Raw genomic sequence first — 6,511 nt, forward strand, 5'->3', positions numbered from 1 at the left:
GACACACACACACACACACACACACACACACACACACACACACACATACTCGGGCCGCGCATTATAAACGCCAGAACACACAAGTACACATACTCTCATGCTCATTGTTCAAACACACACACACACACACACACACACACACACACACACACACACACACACACACACACACACACACACACACACACTTATTATGTAATGTAATGAAGATAGGTGTAGGGAGCAGGAGGCCAGATACAAGGTATCATCTGGGAGAGGAAATTCTTCAGGAGTCAGAGAAGGAAAAAGACTTGGGGGTTGATATCACGCCAGACCTGTCTCCTGCAGCACATATCAAGCGGATAACATCAGCGGCATATGCCAGGCTGGCCAACATACGAACGGCATTCAGAAACTTGTGTAAAGAATCATTCAGAACTTTGTATACCACATATGTCAGGGCAATCCTGGAGTATGCAGCCCCAGCATGGAGTCCATATCTAGTCAAGGATAAGACTAAACTGGAAAAGGTTCAAAGGTTTGCCACCAGACTAGTACCCGAGCTGAGAGGTATGAGCTACGAGGAGAGACTACGGGAATTAAACCTCACTTCGCTGGAAGACAGAAGAGTTAGGGGGGACATGATCACCACATTCAAGATTCTGAAGGGAATTGATAGGGTAGATAAAGACAGTCTATTTAACACAAGGGGAACACGCACAAGGGGACACAGGTGGAAACTGAGTGCCCAAATGAGCCACAGAGATATTAGAAAGAACTTTTTAGTGTCAGAGTGGTTGACAAATGGAATGCATTAGTGGGTGATGTGGTGGAGGCTGACTCCATACACAGTTTCAAGTGTAGATATGATAGAGCCCGATAGGCTCAGGAATCTGTACACCTGTTGATTGACGGTTGAGAGGCGGGACCAAAGAGCCAGAGCTCAACCCCCGCAAACACAACTAGGTGAGTACACACACGTGTGTGTGTATGTGTGTGTACTCACCTAGTTTTACTCACCTAGTTGTGCTTGCGGGGGTTGAGCTCTGGCTCTTTGGTCCCGCCTCTCAACCGTCAATCAACAGGTGTACAGGTTCCTGTGCCTATAGGGCTCTATCATATCTACACTTGAAACTGTGTATGAAGTCAGCCTCCACCACATTACTTCCTAATGCATTCCATTTGTCAACCACTCTGACACTAAAAAAATTTCTTTCTAATATCTCTGTGGCTCATTTGGACACTTAGTTTCCACCTGTGTCCCCTAGTACGTGTGCTCCTTGTCTTAAATAGCCTGTCTTTATCAACCCTGTCGATTCCCTTGAGAATCTTGAATGTGCTGATCATGTCCCCTCTAACTCTTCTGTCTTCCAACGAAGTGAGGTTTAATTCCCGTAGTCTCTCCTCGTAGCTCATACCTCTCAGCTCGTGTACTAGTCTGGTGGCAAACTTTTGAACCTTTTCCAGTTTAGTAGATATGGACTCCATGGTGGAGTCGCATACTCCAGGATTGGTCTGACATATGTGGTATATCAGACCAATACCAACATAAGTACTGCTATTAAAAATCTAAATAAGAATTCATTCTGATCTTGTACACCTCACAAGTCAGCTCAGTCCCTAAACATACGAAGCTAACATGAAATCTTTGCCTTGTCAAATTAAAAACAAAAGTTGGCCATAACCCAGGAGGTATGCCAGCCGACTGGTTCCTGAACTAAGAGGTATGAGTTACGAGGAAAAAGTAATATAACTAAACCTCACACCACTGGAAGGTAGAAAAGTTAGGGGGAGACATGATTACCACGTACACAATTTTTTAGGGGATTTTTTTTAGGCAATTTTTACATTGGACAGTTTAAGGGAAATGTTTTAAAGAAATTTAGGGGAACTTTTCAGAAGAATTAATAAGGAGAGATTTACTTTTTATACAGATGGTACTTAAGCGAGGGAACTCAAAAGGAAATTAAGTAAATCGAATGAGCTATAGACAAAGAAAATAATATTTACTTAGTCACAAATGGAAATACTCAAAGAAGTAAGTTATGAAGACAGACCCATAAGAGCCTCTAACGTACATCAGAGCCTCAGTAGTTCGAAAATCTTTACACTAGTCGACTGAAGGTTGTGAAAAGTGGAACTATAGAGCCGAAGCCCAGCCCCTGCCAGTATACTTAGAGGAGTGTAAGTAGGTGAATACTCACCTACTTACAACAGGGGGAGACTGTATCTTGCCTGGAGACACACGTGGTAAGATGTGTCATCGTCTTTCACCATCAGTGTCTCTGTCATAGTCTTTCTGTGTCACAGTCTCTGTCACTTTCTCTCAATGTCACCATCTTTCAATGTCACAGTCTCTCACTGTTAACTTTGTCTCATTGTAAACTCGTTGTGACTTCACTGTAAACACCGCTTACAATCACCGTAACCGTGTATCGTGTGGCTTTGAGCGCCATCAACAGGTTACGCCAACAACAACAGTCTCAATGTCCCACGACACCATTAAGACAAATGACAATCAGCCGCTCGTGACCGTAACATAAACAGTCCAGTTTTCCACGGCCAAGCAAAGAGTGATTCCTGAATTGTACTCCCGTGTCCACTCACAGCCAAGCCGAAAGTGCTCCACCAGTTTGGTGTAAATTGTGACAGTTTAGTCAAGAGTGAAGCAACGGATGTCGTGCTGCAGGCAGTCAACGACCGTGCTTGAAATATAATCAAATGTTCATTCCACAAGGCTCCTTTTTAAGCAAATGCAACTGCGTCACAAGGGAATATTAGGGAGAGACATGATAGCGACATGTAAGATTCAAAGGAGAATTGATAAAGTTGACAAAGAAAAAATGTTCAAATCTAGGAGCAGGGGAATAAAAGGGAAACTGGAGATTTACATATAAGACCGACAGGCGTGTCAGAGAGAACAGAAGGAGTGATCGCAAGGGAGAAATTACATATGCAAATGAGCTCGAAATATGTTATGAATCACAATCTACTTGATAATGGTCCACGACGGACCGAAACGTTCTCGCTTCTCCATCTTCTAGTGTGTGGTTTGGTCGTCATGTTATGAAACATTCTTTAAGCATTATATAGAAACAAAGAACAAAAAAGTTACACAAGAAATATAATTTCTTCAATAAACATTTCCAACTGAAAATACGACAAGAAACACGAGGAAAAGGAGCCAACTCCTTTTCCTTAATGTCAAAAGAGACTACGACGACAGAGTACCACAACATTTATAAATGTTCATGTAAAGCGGAGCCCAAGAGCTGCATCTTGCTCGTGAAGACTCAAGAGTTAAGCCAGCACACACTCACACACACACACACACACACACACACACACACACACACACACACACACACACACACACACACACACACACACACACACACACACACACGATAACCACCAACAAAATTCTCAGGGGAATTGACAGGGTGGACAAAGACAAACTCTTCAGCACGGGTGGGACACGAACAAGGGAACACAAGGTGGAAACTGAGTACCCAAATGAGCCACAGAGACGTTAGAAAGAATTTTTTCAGTATCAGAGTAGTTAACAAATGAAATGCATTAGGCAATGATGTGGTGGAGGCTGACTCCATACACAATTTCAAGTGTAGATATGATAGAACCCAATAGGCTCAGGAACCAGTACACCAGTTGATTAACTTTTGGGATAGCAGGACCAAAGAGCCAGAGCTCAACCACCGCAAGCATTAGGTGAATACACACACACCTGCCCACAGGTGTGTGTGTGTATTCTCATCACAACAGACAGACGCTGCCACTCTGCTGACGAAACAAACAACGTGTTATTGAAGCCTATGCAACCCCCCCCCCCCCCCCCCCCCCCGTGTTGACATTGTCCCCGTCGCATCGCCTCGTGGCACACACACAACAGCGGGCAACCTTCCCCCCACTGTGTCAAAAACTACCCAATCAAAATATACGAAATCAAACACCGTCCTCTCGGTAAATATATCTACGCTTTAGGGATGCAAGAGCGTATATAGACTCGTACGCAAAAGGTTGCAAAATAGATTTCATCAGTTGGATGATTCGCAAATGAATGACTTCAAACGGGTGACTGAAAGAAATAAAGAGACATACACGAACCAAAAAAATAGCATATCTGTAACGTAAATAAAAATACTAAGTGATATGTGCTACCAAACGCACGCAGGAGCCTCGAACGCAACCCCGCGATAAACCTCACTACCCAAAGGGGCTTAATTGAAAGGTTATACAAACCGTTCTTTTAAAAAAAAAAAAAAGTCCGATTCGTGTTCTTTCAAAATTTTGGTTCTGAAAATATAAGCATATTTATTAAATGACAAACAAGAACAGTGGTCAATGTAGTTTATATATATATATATATATATATATATATATATATGTCGTACCTAGTAGCCAGAACGCACTTCTCAGCCTACTATTCAAGGCCCGATTTGCCTAATAAGCCAAGTTTTCCTGAATTAATATATTTACTATACTTTTTTTCTTATGAAATGATAAAGCAACCCTTTTCTCTATGTATGAGGTCAATATTTTTTTATTGGAGTTAAAATTAACGTAGATATATGACCGAACCTAACCAACCCTACCTAACCTAACCTAACCTATATTTATAGGTAAGGTTAGGTTAGGTAGCCAAAAAAAGCTAGGTTAGGTTAGGTTAGGTAGGTTAGGTAGACGAAAAAACATTAATTCATGAAAACTTGGCTTATTAGGCAAATCGGGCCTTGAATAGTAGGCTGAGAAGTGCGTTCTGGCTATTAGGTACGACATATATATATATATATATATATATATATATATATATATATATATATATATATATATATGCGAACAAGCCTGAATGGTCCCCAGGACAATATGCAACTGAAAACTAGTTATATATATATATATATATATATATATATATATATATATATATATATATATATATATATATATATATATATATATATATATATATATATATATATATGTCGTACCTAGTAGCCAGAACGCACTTCTCAGCCTACTATGCAAGGCCCGATTTGCCTAATAAGCCAAGTTTTCATGAATTAATATATTTTCTCTAATTTTTTTCTTATGAAATGATAAAGCTACCCATTTCATTATGTATGAGGTCAATTTTTTTTATTGGAGTTAAAATTAACGTAGATATATGACCGAACCTAACCAACCCTACCTAACCTAACCTAACCTATCTTTATAGGTTAGGTTAGGTTAGGTAGCCGAAAAAGTTAGGTTAGGTTAGGTTAGGTAGGTTAGGTAGTCGAAAAACAATTAATTCATGAAAACTTGGCTTATTAGGCAAATCGGGCCTTGCATAGTAGGCAGAGAAGTGCGTTCTGGCTACTAGGTACGACATATATATATATATACTGTATATATAATATATTCCTATGAGGACGGTTCTACTTCAATTCTACAAAATGTTGAAAAACCTTAAAAACTCCATTAAAACCTTTTTACTGTAGAAAAAATTAAGTTTCCTCACGTGGGCAAAAATCATCATAATGGAATAATAATTTCTGTCAATATCTCTTAAACAAAATGAAACAGATCTCAATAGATGGAAAGGGAACTATCATGAAAAGACGCCAAGCCATTACGAGTATATAGCACTTGGAAGGGGGTCAGGATAAGGATTTGGGATGGGACGGGGGAAAGGAATGGTGCTTAACAACTTGGACGGTCGGGGATTGAACACCGACCTGCATGAAGCGAGACCGTCGCCTGGTGTACCCATCGCTTGCATCCCCCCGGCGGGACACTTGTATCCAAAACAAGGAGATCGCGTCGTCTCACAATGTTGCATCACCGGAGAATGCTCAACACAGCTGTTGCAAACCTCCTTTTAAAAAACACATCGCTCCCAAAACACACATGATTCATCCTCGGACAAGAGAAGGGTTATCTTGAGGTAATCTTGAGATGATTTCGGGGCTTTAGTGTCCCCGCGGCCCGGTCCTCGACCAGGCCTCCACCCCCCAGGAAGCAGCCCGTGACAGCTGACTAACACCCAGGTACCTATTTTACTACTAGGTAACAGGAGCATAGGGTGAATGAAACTCTGCCCATTGTTTCTCGCCGGCGCCTGGCATCGAACCCAGGACCACAGTGCTGTCCGCTCGGCCGACCGGCTCCCTACAGGGTGCACACGGAAGAAATGAATCTGAAGCTGGACAAGAGAACACATCTTAATAACACTAATACCTTCTTGAAGACGCTTCTTGTGTACACTGTGATCTGGTTCAACTTTTGTTAGGTTCTTTAATAATAATAATTAATAATAATAATTTTTATTTAGGCAAAGGTACATACATAAAGAGATTTTACAAAGTTTGTTGGCTTTATAGATAGGAGCTAGTACATACAATGCCTAAAGCCACTATTACGCAAAGCGTTTCGGGCAGTATTTTTTAGCGTTTCTTTAGTATTCCATTGGTACAAAACGTTCAATAGTACTTTTTTGTCAGAGTTTGCTAGTGCAGACTAGTGATCAAAAGTC

The sequence above is a fragment of the Procambarus clarkii genome, chromosome 40, assembly GCF_040958095.1.
Source record: "Procambarus clarkii isolate CNS0578487 chromosome 40, FALCON_Pclarkii_2.0, whole genome shotgun sequence".
NCBI classification, from domain to species: domain Eukaryota; kingdom Metazoa; phylum Arthropoda; class Malacostraca; order Decapoda; family Cambaridae; genus Procambarus; species Procambarus clarkii.